Source organism: Neolamprologus multifasciatus, chromosome 3 (assembly GCF_963576455.1).
Source record: "Neolamprologus multifasciatus chromosome 3, fNeoMul1.2, whole genome shotgun sequence".
NCBI lineage: Eukaryota > Metazoa > Chordata > Actinopteri > Cichliformes > Cichlidae > Neolamprologus > Neolamprologus multifasciatus.
The window spans coordinates 26700273-26716443 of record NC_140441.1 but is presented as its reverse complement, the minus strand read 5'-3'; the positions used below and the strand labels follow the sequence as shown (position 1 = coordinate 26716443).

Here is a 16171-nt window from a genome sequence, read left to right as displayed (position 1 = left end):
ATGTGTACCTGGTTTGATGTTTTGACAACCCTATATAACCAAAAATCTTGCTTGTATTTATAAGATTAATAAAGCTTAGAGAACCAAGATTTTTTTTTTATAAGGAAATAGCTCTTGAAATGAACTCAGCTGATTTTAAAAAACAGGTCACAGCTTAGGATTTTGAATGACAAAAAAATCATATTTTTGGAGTAATGTCTATTTAAAAGTTACTTGTCCCCTCCATGCTGAGGAAAGTGTGTCAAAAATACAGTCAGGCTCATGATGTGTCTCTGCAGTGAGTCGTTTGCTTTTGTTCTTGTACTGTGACTTGACTTGTGCTTCGCTTCTGCTACCTAAGTTGTTATCTGGGTTTTAGCCAAAAGAAGCTAACAAAACACTGCGCACACTGTACATTTACATATAATAATCCAAAGTGCTGCAACGCAGAGATAAAGATAATAAATAACTACATCACACAAAAAGATCATGATGCAGGAAGAAAGAAAAAGATAAGCTGTATTTCATTGCCCTTCGGGATGTTTTAATATTTTTATTTCTATTCTTCAGGAAAGTGGAATTTATTTCTGTTACATTGGTCCCTCGTATATCGCGGGTGTTACGTTATAAAAATAACCTGTGATAAGTTAAATCCGCAAAGTAGCCAACTTTATTTTTTATAATTATTACAGATGTTGTAAGGCTTTAAAACCCCTCACTACACACTTTATACACTTTTCTCAGACAGGCATGGACATATTCACACTTTTCTCTCTTGTTTAAACACTCTCAAAGTTCAAACCTTGTATAAAAAGAAGTCCACCATGACGATGTTTTGTCGACATTGTTGTGTTTGTTGGGGAGAAAACTTACAAACAAACAATACAGCACTTCAGTGTCACACTGCTAGTGATCGAAGATTTATGTAAATTTGACAAGCTCAACACATTGTGTACTGTACAGGGGACACGGCACGAGATTGATTGACAATGGTCTACAGCCAATCAGGACGCAAGCTGAACTGCGATATAGCGAGGGACCACTGTTTATGAATTATTTTTATATAGGCCTTCACACGTTTCTTTAATGCTACTGACTGCATAGATTCTCTTGTTTTGTGAACTATATATAATTTTTTCAAAGTTTCAATCGATATTCCTAGAATACCACAGTCTGCATTTTGTTTTGATTATTTAGTCTCATTTGTTGTTGCATTTTTCAATATGTGAAACTTTGATAGTAGTCTGGCAACGTGAGCAACACTTAAAAGCATTAAATTGAGGTTACAGTAAAGTTGACTTAAGCTGATATCTGTTTTTTAAAAGAAAATAACAGATGAATTATTTAATTGAAATGCAAGTAACTGAACCTGTTACTTAGTGCTCATTATTAACATGAGGCTATTCAGCTAATAACTGAAATCTGTCAAGAAAAATTCAAGACACTTGGTTACATGTGATAAAATTAGCTGTTTTATTAGTGAACATTTGTAACAAAGAAACCGTCACAAAACAGAAGCAAAAGTTATTTGAAAGTTATAGATCTATTAATGTAAAAATGTAAGAGATTTTTTTAAGCTGGAGTAATGGACATATTCATGGGTAAAGTTTGAAATATAAACTGGAACATAAAGACTGTATTAGCATAATGGGAAAAATCACACATTATATTAAGCATATGTTACTTCATTTATATGTTGACAGTAAGCATTCAACAAAAACTCTTAAGTAAGAAACTTTATGCTGTGCAAATACAGAAATCCAATCATGAGGAACAAAAAGATTCCAAAATTTTCTGTTCTATAATTTTAATAATGGCTCTCTGATGGCAGCTTGCAAAAGTGAATGTGAGTAGTTTCCTAGCAATATATGCTGATCCTGTACATCTGTGGATTTTAAAGGTACTTTATTGAGAGCTTAACAGAGGATGCAAAAATTCTGATATTTAATTTCTAACTCCTTTTATACCTTTAAAAAAAACTGGTTTAGTGCTGTAGTTTGTGTGTCAGCTTTATTATCTGTTTCAAACCAATGTTACTGATGCTATTCAGCTGCTGGCTCAGCAGACCCAGCAGGAATTGTGTCAGATGCTGTTGCTGCATCTGCCATTATTCTTTTTGCTGCAGTGACTCCTGCTGCTGTTCCTAATGCTACTCCTACTGCTAAACCTAGACTTCTTTCTTCTTTCACTAATTTTATTGCTCCACCAAGGAATGCACCCAGTAGCGCTCCTGTTGTAACTCCTGCAATGTTTGACAACAGATTTTTAAACACAGATTGTTTTGCCTTTGTTGCAGTTTCCTCTTCTGTTAAGTCTGGAGATGACTGTTTGATGCGACCTTCTTCTTGTTCAATATCTCTCTTCACTTCTTGCAGCATCTCATGGGTGAAGTAGCCTCCTTTGTTTGCCTCAATAATCTTGTCAATGGTTTTGAGTAATTCTGCCACCTGATACTGGTTGTTCCTGTATTCATCTCCGTGGTTGTTCTGCCAGTATTTGTTATCAATGACGTGGCAGCAGCCGCCACACTTCTTGATCAGATCGCCCAGAGCTTTACTTTCATTCACAAACTCTTCGATCTTCATTCCCTCAGGAAGCTGGTCACCATGAGTAAAGATTATTATAGTAAATCTAAGCGCTTCATCTGAGAAATATTGATTAATTTTGTCTATTACAGCCTTTTCTTGCTCTGTGTATTTCTCCACTTTAAGCACAATGAGAAACACATGAGGACCAGGAGCACATTCTGTGATACACCTCACTATTTCAGACTTCATCTCCTCCTCAGACCTGTTTGTGTCAATAAATCCAGGAGTGTCAATAAAGAGTACCATTCTTCCACTGACTGACATGAACTTTGCCTGACATTTCTGTGTTCCAGATTTGGCAGTATGATCTACTTTAAACACAGGCTCTCCACACAGGGTGTTGGCAAAACTGCTCTTTCCAGCTCCAGTTTTTCCCAGGACCACAATCCTTCTTGCTGACTCTATAAAACAGTAATGATTTGGTGTCAGTTATTTATCTATTGCTCTGTCTAAACAGTGCAACAAAAATAAACAGTAAAGTCAAATAAAACATTTATGACAACATATACAAACTATAGCTGAAAATGATGGACGTGTCTGCTTTCTTTTAAATGTAAATAAAACTGCATGAAGTTCACAAACCAGTCAGTAATTGGCTTAAAAATACAGTGGTACAGTAGTAAGAATGTTCATTTCTTTGACTGTTGTGCACAGTTCAGATCTAGCTGTTCAGATGGTGGATACCAACCAAATAATTTAGAATTATTAAGTCTAGCAAGCATATACTCTGTATTATTCTGCTATAATATTCAGATTTACAGCCTTAAATATATTAGGTAATGTTTACACAACTACTTTAGGTATTGAGTGGAGTAGATAACCTTGACTGAGAAAAACAATCACTTTCAGTTGGATGGAGAGAAGTTTTTTCCTTTCTGTTTCCCATGTTTTTGTTAATTATCAATACATGATAATAACTGCGACTTACCGTCCATGTTTTTGAAAGCAAAATCAGCGCAGAGACACATGACTACTCGGATCCTGTGAACGTTGTGACTGCGCCTTTTGTTTTGTTTCTGCACCTGTTGGACTTGCTTCTCAGCAGCAAACTAAAGTGATGAGCTATGATGACCTCATCGTTTGTTTCTTTTTGTTTTTACAAACTTGGATGAGAGAACTATTGTGCATATCGAAATTTAGTAATATAAAAAAACACAATTTATCTTTAATTTTTTATGTAAAAATCTTGACGAGCACCTTGTTGTAACGCAAAGTTAAATATGCTTGTAGTAAATTTGTAATTAGCAAAAGAGGAGGTCAAGACTTTAGAAAAATGGTATTAATGTTTTAGAATACTATAATTAAAAGTATTATCTAATTATAAATACTGAAAAAGGATGTGTTACGTATTTGAAATCTTTAAATGCAGAGAGGTGTATAAACACACAGTAAGTGAAAAGGGTGACTGTAGAAGAAACAGTGCATCATGGGAATCCCTAGACCTATTGTAGCGTAACTAAGGGAAAATTTAGAGTGACCTGATCCAGCCCTCACTATATCCTTTAGCAAAAAGGAAAGTTTTAAGCCTAATCTGAGCAGTCTGAGTTGATACATTACTATGTACTATGTGGTCTTTAAGATATGATTGGACCTATAAATTTAAGACCTTGTATGTGATGATGTGATCCTTCTGCACATGTCCAAACCATTTCAGCCACGCCTCTCTAATTTTGTCCCCATCTTTGTGCGACCTGGTCTCTGCTAATGAAAAAGAGCTTTTGTACGACTCACTTTAGTGTAGCCCGGCTCTAACCTTCTCTCGTGTTTCCCTATGATTTCCCAGTTCTGATCTCTTCGTCTGTTTATTGTATATAGATTCCCTGGAAACGTCCTTGTTTCTCCTCCCTTGATTCCTGAGCATGAGTGTTTGGGAGTGTGGTGTGGGATGTCAGAAGTGGAGTGTCCCTCTCCTCTCCATCTCATGGATCACTGGAACCCCTGACTTTCGCACATTTGTATATAGCTCACTTGGTGCTTCTAAATAAACATTCATTCCACTTTTTTCCTATGTCTGCACGTGAGTCAGTTCAGTCACATTGACACAGAGTTATTTTATAATTCTACTGTATACACCTCTTCTCTCACTTAAACAGGTTGTCTTTCACCTGCTCCCTACGCTCACTACAGATCACACTGAAATCTACTGAAATGTACACACTGTAATCAGATTCAATTACGGCTGGCATCATTAACTTGATGAATAAATTATGTCTTTGTAGTTAAATAGCTGATTTGTTTTTACCCCTATGAGTTTGGTGACCTGTCCCGTCTGTTGCCCTATAACAGCTGGGATAGGCTCCAGCCTCACTATACCCCTGATTTGGATAAGCGGAAGAAACTGGATGAATGAATCCTTTTCTTTTTTCCCCTCTCATTCTCTTTTTAGCTTGTTTTGCATTATGTTATGTAAAGCATGTTCCTGTTTTCAGTGCTTCCTTTTCTGACTTTGATCAATAGTTACATTCATTTTCATATTCAAAACCAAGGTCACTACAAGAGAGCCTTTCAAAGTCAAAGTCACCCTCTGTTTTCTCCGTTCTTTAGACAGAGACTTCCATCTGCCACTGAAGGTGCTCAAGAACTTTTACTCCTACACCATCGAGAGCGTCCTGACGGGAAACATCTGCACCTGGTTTGGGAACAGCACCAAGCAGGACAGACAAGATCTGCAAAGAGTGGTGCGCTCGGCCGAACGCATCATTCAATCAGAGCTCCCTGACCTGCTGTCCATCTACACCAAGCGGTGCAAGACTAAAGCTAGGAAGATTATGATGGACCTCTCCCATCCCAACAATGGACTCTTCTCAATGTTGAGGTCTGGGAAGCGCTTCCGCTCCCTTAAGGCCAAAACAGAGAGAATGAGGAGGAGCTTCTTCCCCCAGGCTATTCGGGCCCTGAACCAGGTGTAGGACTGGACTCTCCCACACACATCACATCACCACACGCACTCTGGTTTTACTTTATGCACACTTCCTATAATTTATAATCTTTATAATCTTTTTCTGCTATTTGCACATTTTTTACTGTAAATTTCTAAGTTAATTTGTAAATTTTTGTAGTAACCTGTAAATTGTAAATACTGTAAAACCACTGTCATTTAATGGTTTAAGCATTTCACACCCATGTCATACTGTGTATGGTTGTGTGTGTGACAAATAAAATTTGAATTTGAATTTGAATTTGATATTAGCTTGGAACCTCACTGCACAGGACGTGAAATTGCTGCTACAGAAGCCACATTATGTTGAAATGACACCAACACCAAAAACTAAAGAGATGCACTAAGTTTTGTTGCCTCTGCTATTGTTTGAGTACTTTAAAATCCAGAGGTTCCAGTTCATGTCTGAGTTCTTTAAGCTGACTTGAATTTGATGGTTTGCTAATTTTTTATCACATCTTTGCCAGACTGGCCACTCTAAAACACTCGTTTGCTGATTTTGCAGATTATTTCTACCTAATGAAGGAGGGAATTACACTTAAAATAAAAGTGTAGAAAGGCGGAGAGCACCTGAGAACAGAAGTACAGATACAGTTATAATGTGTGTTACCATCAAGATATCGAGAGAGAAAGAGAGGCTGCGTGCCCAGAGATGCATGGGTCTTTGTAATGTGCTCTTGTGTATCATGGAGACTGCACAGAGAAAGAGAGAGTACATATGCATGGTTTCTACATCATATAACACTGACTGTTCACAGCAGACAAAAAGACCCTTGGACAACTGTAAACATTCCAGCCTTCCCAATAGCAAGTCTGACCCTCTCTAATATTTGCAGCAATGAAATTATTCATTCAGCTTTTTCAGTTTATCAGAAGCTAATAATTCAGAGTTTGTCCAAACAAAACATTTCCTTTAAACACATATTAGTTTCGTTTCATTGTATTTGATATAAAGTAAACTCGACTAACCGTCCATGTTGTCAAAAGAAATCACACTCGTTACCGGGACCTCACGATGTCCTTGCTGCGTGTTTTTCCACCTGCTCTCTTGCTGCACTTTGGCTGTGCTTTCGTTTGTCACCGGTTGGACTTGTTAACTGACACTGTAACTACACAAAACAATGAGCAACACCTCATGCTGCAGGGTGCAGTACACCCACAAATATTTTTTGCTGCAAATCCATGCAAAACCACAACACGATGGTGTATAACTGTTCACATTTGATATATCAGAGCTGGTTATCACATTAACCTGTGTCCACTATTTTGTTTATTTTATGAGTGGTAACAGAACTGAAAATCAAATGCCACATATAATAGCAAAATAATTTATAAATAAAAGCAATTATTTATAAATAATTGCTACAGGGGCCACTGTATATATGTGGCCCCTGTAGCAGGGGCCACTGTATATATTTATATATAAACATATATAAATAAAACCACTTTTTTTTACATTAGTAATTCCTTTTGTGCATAATTTTATATTATTGTTAATAATAAATTAATTAAAGCAACAAAACAACCTGAAGAGCCGGTTCGGAGCCGAAAGAGCCGGTTCTCTAAAAAGAGCCGGAAATCCCATCACTAAAACACACACACACACACACACACACACACACACACACACACACACGGATATATACATGTACACATGCATACACAAACATACACAAAGCTGTGTAAACCAACCATAAATAACCAATCTAAATCTTATATACATAACATACGGGATAACAGAAATGAAATGAGGTGGAATGAATACTACAGAATGTACATAAGGGGCAGTTGCAGTCTGGCAGTGGGAGCAGTGTGACAGGTCAACTGTTTAGGAGGGAGATGGCGAGGGGAAAGAAACTGTTCCTATGTCGGGTGGTCCTGGTCTGCAGGCTTCTATACTGTCTGCCAGAGAGCAGCAGGTCAAAAAGTCTGTGTCCAGGGTGTGAGGGGTCTGTGATGATTTTCCCTGCCCGTTTCCTGGTTCTTGAGAGGTACAGGTCCTGGATGGAGGGCAGGGGGGCCACCAATGATTTTTTCTACTGCCCGTACAGTCCGCTGCAGTCCTGTTCTGTTTAGTGGCTGCTCCATACCAGACTGTGATGGAGGAGCACAGGGCAGACTCAATGACTGCAGTGTAGAACTGGATTAGGATTGAAAAAACAAAACAAAACTGGATTAGGAGCTCCTGTAGAAGACTGTACTTCCCCAGTTGTCTCAGGAAGTACATGATGCCGCCCCCACCACAATGTCTCCCTAGGCAACTGCCTATGTTGCCCATATCAAAAACCACCACTGTACAGAACACATCTAAATATAAATGACCATGACAATTTTATTTCTTTAGTACATTCATACATACATTACATTAAAACTCAATGCGCTGAAGACAGAAAATAAAGAGACATTTTAAAAAAAACAATAAAAACTTGTCAGGTCTGAGGTAATGAGAGGACCCGAACGCAGAACTCTTCCAAATAAAGACAGTGAGTTTATTAACACTGAGAAATAATGAACAATAATGTAACAATCCCAGCACTGAGGCTCCCATGGTGGTCTTCCCAAAATCCCACACAGTGCTCGTGTCCATGGCAGGAATCTTGAAACAGCAACTCCCAGTCTGTACATGACAAACTCTGACCACATCTCCTAGTGAGAGAGTTGATCTGGCAGACGAAAGTGCAAACACACAGTTTTCACAAGCAAATCCACGACTGTACTGATGAGTAAAGTCAGAGATCCAGCATCAACTGAAGCTCAGCCACACAGTTAAGTAGGGAGGCCGCTAGCAATGACAATCTGCAAGCGTTTTTCCTGCAATATACAAAAATTGATGTATCTTAAAAATAAAACTTCAAAATAAATTTCCTGTGGTTGGGAACTATTTTGTGCAACCTTTTTGCATTTACAATTTTGAGGGATATCCTTCTGAAATTTCTCTAACTAGAAATATGTGTAAAAAAACAAAAATGATTTTCAATTTTTTTGTAGTTTATTGCACTTTTTGGCAGTATATGTAGTTACAATGGACTTAATGCATACATATTATTAAAATTTGGGATATAACGGTTGTGTTGATGTATAGCAACTTGAAATACTCCCACAAATGGCACTACAGCATATAAAAATATAAAGATAAGCTCTGGCAGACTTGGTTCTACAGTAGATCTTAAAGGGTTACGGTTGGAGGTTCCAGGTCATGTCTGATTTCATTAAGCAAATTTAGCATTAGATAGCTTGGTAATTTTAATCTTTTTCAATTGGCCACTCCAAAACACAAGATTGCTGATTATACCTGCTGTTTAGGGCAGCCAAAATGTTCCTTAAAAAGAAGCTCCTTCCTTAAAGTAATGGGAACGAGACAAAGATTTTACATACGCATTGAAGCCCACAGAAGAATCAACTATTACACCAAGATTTCAAATGCTGGACTTGAAATCTAGAAATCACAGCTGTAACCAGGACCTCATGCTCATGTTTTTCCACCTGCTCTCTTGCTGCACTTTGGCTGTGCTTTAATTTAACACTGGTTGAACTTGTTAACTGACACTGTAACTACACAAAACTATGAGCAACACCTCATGCTGCAGGCTGCAGTACACTCAGAAAATTAATTTTACTGGAAATCCATGTAAACCCACAACATGTCGCTGTATAACTGTTCGCATATTATATATTAGAGCTGGTCATCATCCACTATTTTGTTTATTTTATAAACGGTAATAGGGCTGAAAACCAAAAAGCCACATATATAATGTCAAAACTATCTATAAAAAATGATTTGATCACTATGACACATTGAATTGTGACATAGTGTTGAACACCTCATTAAAACCACTGTACTTTGAAAAACAGAAAAATGTAGAGTGGTAAAATGTTTCTGTTTCTCTTTCTAGTTAAACCAGTTTTTCAGTTAAGTTTAGTTTGAAAAATGGGATAAAACTGATGCATTCATTCCCTATTGACAGTTTACTGGCACATGTGCATGTAATACTTTGCCATTAATGCATAACTGCAGTTATTACACAATTAATCTGTCATGGTCCCTCAGTCTCTCCGACTGGCTCACTCTTGGCCACATATTTGTTGTTGTTTTTTTTCTCTTTCGCGCGCACTGTCTCCTGTATGCCTGAGCAAAGCTCAGCACTGGGCTCCTGCTCCTGACCCACACACCTGGACTGATTATCCCCGCCTGCCGCTTATTGACCTAGTTTTCTGGTGACTCAGAGCATCTCATCGCTGGATCATTGTACAACCTGAGTTTGTGTAGCCTCAGAAAATTCCTTGTCTTATTTCCCCATAAATCAGTAGCTGGTTCTAACTACTTGTCTCTGTACATAGATTCCCTGGACCTGTCCCTGTAACCTTTCATGGATTCCCAAGTTTGGCTGAGTGGTGTGGAGTGAGAATGTGTGGCAGAAGAGGAGCATGGTGTGTGTGGATTTCCTTCCCTTCTTTCCCTCAGAGCCCTTCACCCGCTGCCCTGCACATTTGCTATATTTTGCACTTTGGTGATTGTAAATAAACTTTTGAACTTTTATTCTCAAGAGCTTGAGTCTGCGCCTGAGTCCATTCAGTCTGCCTTGACAGACTTCGTGCATAAATCCCATGTCGATTATTTATTTATTTATTTATTAGCCGTCCTGTTTGGTTATTTAGCAATCAGAATTTTTGTCTGAAGGCCAAGAACTATGCCTACCAGATTTACTTTACTAAATAGATCATCACAACCTTGCCATATTGGTCCATTTGATTAACCTTTGTTATTATTATTATTTCTTTTCTTTTCTTTTCTTTTAAGTTATTACAGACAAGGCAGACATGACAGGGTATAGGACATCAAGAAACAAAGAAAGAATGAAAGAAAGAAAAAAAGGGAGGGAAACAAAAAACACAGGGGAAGAGGGACAGTGAGAGAAGACACCTTAGAAAAAATCAGCTGGATCACCTGTGATGGGTCTGTCTAGCACAGACCCACAGCTGGAACAAGACAATTCTACTACAACAGCAAAAGCAAGACGCAAGTCACCAAAGTTCTTTGTGTTACTCGTGCATGAGGGAGAGAACTGTGACAAGCGTGTTCCTGTCGCTCACCCCAGTCGCTCTCGTCTGCTCCCTCGTAACACCGCTCTTTATTGAGGTTACATGAATATGCATAAGTTCATTAACATATGACGTCTTACATAGATATACATCTAAACAAAGAATACCTTGTCTGTGTGTCGTGTAGGTATATGTATGTGTGTATGTGTGTGTGGGGGGGGTCAAGATGTGATCCTGTGAAGACTCCCCGCACCTACTGGTGACAGGGAGTCCAGCAGTTCACTTAAACAAAAGGCTCTTACACTCAAACAGATATACGTGTTTGTTATACCATATATCAGCAAGAGAAGATACGACCTCTCTCATGACCCTAGGAGGTGTGTGATCTATGCCAGAACACTCTGAAGAGGAGTGAACGCACTCCCCTCTTCACGCTACATAGAGTTGTTACAGACCTCCTAGGACAAGACATTCTTTCAATATGCAATCAACTATATACTTCTAAGCATAAATGATTATATGTGTCTAAATACAAATGACAATAATAAAATACAAACCCAACAACCTGTTAAAAAAAAGAAAACAAGAAAAAGTAGAGTAACACAATAAACACAACACCACAGCAATAACCTAGATAAGTATAAGTAACAATAACTACTAAATATTAAATGTTATTGTGCAGCACGTAAGACTGACAGCGCACAATATGCCTTGAGGTAGCAGCCAAGAAAGATATAGTTTCTGCCTGTGAACATCCGTGTGTACACCTGTTTGCGTGAGCGCACTTGTATTCAAAAGGTTTTTCCATGTAATGATCTGCTAGAGGGTGTGGGGAGCCCCAACCCCCAGGGCATGAAGCAGGCATGGACAAGATCCAGGCACCAGGCATCCAGAGGCCCCCAGAGTGTAAGAGCCCAAGGAGGCCCATCGGAGGGGCAACTGTGCCACCTTCCTGTAAAGAGCTGAAGAGAGCCCCAGACGTGGGGGTCAGCCAGCAGCCACGGAGCAGAAGCCATAAACATCCTGTTTATGATGGTTAAAATAAATAACATTCATATAAGAAATAAAATTGTCTTGTGTAAACTGAATGTAGTGTTAAATAGGCCTATACTACTGTACTTTAATGTTGGTCATAAGGGTGGTACTTCAAGAGCCATACATTATATGGGGTGGTACTCATTGTGGAAAGTTTGAGAAACACTCCTCTAGAAAGTTCGAGCTCTGAACATTATTTTTTACTCCCTTCGGAGTTGCATACCAGGAAAAAAAAACTTTACATAATAGTTTTGTTGCTCTAATTACCTACATTTACCTTATGACTGTGCACAGGGCACATTACATTCAGGTTACATTTAAATCACATGATTAATTGTGAACACCTTATGTTACCGTGCCCTAAGTCCATGGGAATTATGAGTACCTACTCCTGAATTTGTCATGGTCCCCGTGTCTGCCCAGCCAGCCTCACAAGGCTACACTTGTGTTTTTGCTTTCTGTCTCTCTCTCCCCTACCTCTCTGCCTGGGCGGAGCTCACTGCTGGCTCCCGCCCTTGGCTCACACACCTGTTGGCGATCAGCTGATTTCCCGACTACTATATGAGGCAGGGCCACAGATCTTCTCATCGCTGGATGGTTGTGCTACTAACTTTACCTTCCTGGACCTGTGACCTCCCAGCTGTACGAACGTGTGTGAGTTGGATGTGAGGACGTGAGCGAGCGTGAGAGAGAGAGCCTTCCCCTAATCCCTTGGAACCCTGGATTTTTCCCCGTCACTGTTTTTAAATTTATATTTATGGAATACGAAAGTCTTCATATTTCATTTTAGTTTTTGCATTTTGTCTCACTCATTCCATTTCTTAATAAATGAAACTTTGATAGCAATCTGGCAACATGAGCAACACTTTAAAGCATTAACAATGGTTTATAATAAAATTAAGATCAAATCTGTTTGTTTGTTTTTTTAAGAAAAGAACAACTTAAAATCATCCACTCATTTCAGCAGTTTCCATTACTGTTCTGGTTTGCAAATGGCTGTGGTTGTTTTGACTGAACTTGTTAAACCTCATCAGCAGGTTCAGCTGAAGTGAAGTCAGTGGAAGCCAAATTAAGTAAAAGTGAAAGTTACTGTGTAACATGCCATGCCATGTTTGGCTGAAATTGCTAAGGAGGTTTAACGGGTTCAGTTGAATTAATGAATTAAAATGTAAGTAACTGAAAATGTTAATTACTGCTCATCATTAACATGAGGCCATCCAGCTAAAAAATGAAAATCATGAATAAAATGAGGACCCTTGCTTACATGTTGGCATGTGAAAAAGTTTGCTATTTTTTATTCAACATTTTTTGTAAAAAAAAAAACAAACAAAACATTGCAAAACAGAAGCAAGGGTTATTTGAAAGTTATAGATCTATTATTGTCATACCCAGAGATTTTTCAAGCTGGAGTAATGGACCTATTCATGGGTAAAGATTGAAATCTAAACTGCAACATAAAGGCTTTTAATGACAAATTCAGAGAGGGAATCACATGTTTACATATATTAAGCATGCATTACTTCATTTACATATTTACAATAAATATTCAGCAAAAACTCTTAAATAGGGCACTAAGTCCACTCATGATGAACAAATAGACACAAAAAGGCTTTTCACTATTGCTGTTCTATAATTTTAATAGTGAATCTGTGGTGACAATTTGTAAAGGTGAGTATCAGTAGTTGTGCCGAATTAACTAGCAATTATATGCTGATTGTGTACTTTTGTGGACTGTAGCCCATTTTTACATTTTTTAAAAAAGTGTGCTGCAGTATAGTCTGCTTTCTTTGCTTCTTCACTGTGCATCAGTTTCATGTCCATCAAATGTGGTACTCCTGATTTTATTCAAATTCTGGCTCTGCAGATGCAGGAGAAACTGTGCTAGATACTGTTGCTACATCTATCGTTAATCCTTTTTCTGCAACTACTCCTACTGCTAAACCTACACTTATTCTGCTTTTATTAATTTTATTGACCCACTAACAAATGCGCACAGTAGAGCTCCTGTTGTAACTCCTACAGCTTTAAAAGCTTTGTCAAGCATACTATGTTTTGCCTTTGTTGCACATTCCTCTTCTGTAATGTTTGGAGATGACTGTTTGATGCGACCTTCCTCTTGTTGTATATCTCTCTTCACTTCTTGCAGCATCTCATTGGTAAAGTAGCCTCCTTTGTTTGCCTCAATAATCTTGTCAATGGTTTTGAGTATTTCTGCCACCTGGTACTGGTTGTTCCTGTATTCATCTCCCTGGTTGTTCTTCCAGTATTTATTATCAATGACGTGGCAGCGGCCGCCACACTTCTTGATCAGATTGCTCAGAGCTTCACTTTCATTCACCTTCTCTTCGATCTTCATTCCCTCAGGAAGCTGGTCACCATGAGTAAAGATTACTATGGCAAATCTAAATACTTCATCTGAGAAATATTGATTAATTTTGTCTATCACACCCTTGTCATGATCTGTGTATTTCTTCACCATAAGCACAATGAGAAAAACATGAGGACCAGGAGCACATTCTGTGATACACTTCAATATTTCAGACTTCATCTCCTCCTCAGATCTGTCTGTGTCAATAAATCCAGGAGTGTCAATAAATAATATGGTTCTTCCACCGATATTCATGTCCTCTGACTGACATTCACTTGTTCCAGATTTGGGCATATGATTTACTTTAAACACAGGCTCTCCACACAGGGTGTTGGCAATACTGCTCTTTCCAACTCCAGTTTTTCCCAGGAGCACAATCCTTCTTTGTGGCACTATAAGACAGTAATGATTAAATGTCAGTTTAAGTGGATTATCTTATCAATCATACAGCAGTCATACTCATTTGGAGAATGAATGCAAATGAGACATTGGGTCTCAATGGGACTTTCTGTATGAATAAAGATTAAAAAAAAAAACTAAACTAAAAACTAAAAGTATAGCATTGCTACACATACACAAATAGTCTATAAAGGCGAAATTCCATGTTTTTCTTCATGTCTACATTTTTTATAAACAGGAGTCATGGTTCCCTGACAGTTGCCTGAATTTTTTCTTCCTGTATTTGAGTTGCCATGCACAAGTATTTTTGCCTCTCTGTTGAGTATTTCTCTTTTGGTTAGTATTGTGAGCCTTGAGTTAGTTTTTTTTACTTGCCCTTTTTGTTTTCACCTGTTTTCTCATCCCCAGTCTGCCCTCAGTGTTTAACCCTTTAAGACCTACCATAGAACCAAGTCCGCCAGAGCTTACTTTATATTTTTACATGCTGTAGTGCCATTGTTGGGAGCATTTCAAGTTTAATTTTAATATGTATGCATTAAGTCCATAGTAACTACATTAATTGCAAAAAAAGTGCAATAAACTACAAAAAAATTGAAAATCTTTTTTGTATTTTTTACATAAATTTCTACTTGGCGAAATTTAAGAGGTTTATCCCTCAAAACATTAAATACAAAAAAGTTGCAAAAAATAGTTTACAACAACAGGAAATTTATTTTGAGTGTCTTCATAGTTTTATTTTGGAGATACACCAATTTTTATATACTGCAGGAAAAACGAAAAACAATCCTGTGATGCAAATTTGCAAAGAAAACAGCATGTGCATCAAAATAAACTATTTCCAGCAGTGCAATTCGAGTTCTAAGCATCCCAGGAACGACACAGAAAAGCATAAAGTCAAACATGACTTTATGCTGAAAACACCAGTATAGGCTCTTAAGGCCAACAAATAAAAAAAACTAAATTTTTCGCGAAAATGACATCACTTCCGGTTTCGGGCAGGAAATGGCGGACATGTGATCGTTCGCGCTGACGTCTGTTTCAATGTGGGACGTTTTATGAACAGCTGATCAGATCGGCAAAGCGTGTTTCTGGAATATTATGTTTTTGTTCCTGCAAGCGCTTTTTATGCAGTTTTTGCAAAGCTATATGTGGAAGGAAACCGTGACTTAGGACAAGCTGATGGCATAAGATGTAAGTACAACTCCTCTGGTTTCATATGCAAAAAAAAATATTTCGCTATCTTATGTGGTTCCGGTTCTACAGGGGTTTAAAAATAGTTACGCAAAACGGAGTGTGCTGCTCTGACCGGCTTTAAAGGGTTAAATACTCCTATCTCCTCCCCAGTTTTCTCAAACTGTTTGTGTAAACTCCCTCATGTCCTGCCCTGAGTTAAATAATTTGACTAATTAGTTTCTAGTTTCTTCATAATATCTAGTTTATTTCTTCTTCTTTCTGGACTTTTTTAAAAATACGTTTGGACCCTCCATTATTTTGGGCTGTTATATTAAAGCTTGATAACAGTAATAAAATGGTATCAGTCAGAGCTTGATTTGTTTTTGTTTTTTTCTCCACACCAAACAGAAGGTTCCCCCAAGATGCTGAGGTTTCGTTTTTATTTTTTTTATTTTAATAATGGCTTTTCATAATCCTTCAGTTTAAGGCCATGAAGATTTGATTGGATACTACTGAATTTTTTTTTACCATCATAGTGTCAAATTCCAAACTTAGATTGTTGTTTTTAAACATCTGATCACAATGGCATGACAGGATACTACATGCTTTCAGGTGGTGAATATTAATTAGTCATTGTCAATTGTTGATTTG

The 16171-nt window shown here is 37.9% G+C and overlaps 1 pseudogene; it reads right to left on the bottom strand.

The window, feature by feature from the left end:
- Positions 1–1398: 1398 nt before the first annotated feature.
- LOC146522332 (GTPase IMAP family member 8-like) lies at positions 1399–14592 on the bottom strand (annotated as a pseudogene).
- Positions 14593–16171: the final 1579 nt, after the last annotated feature.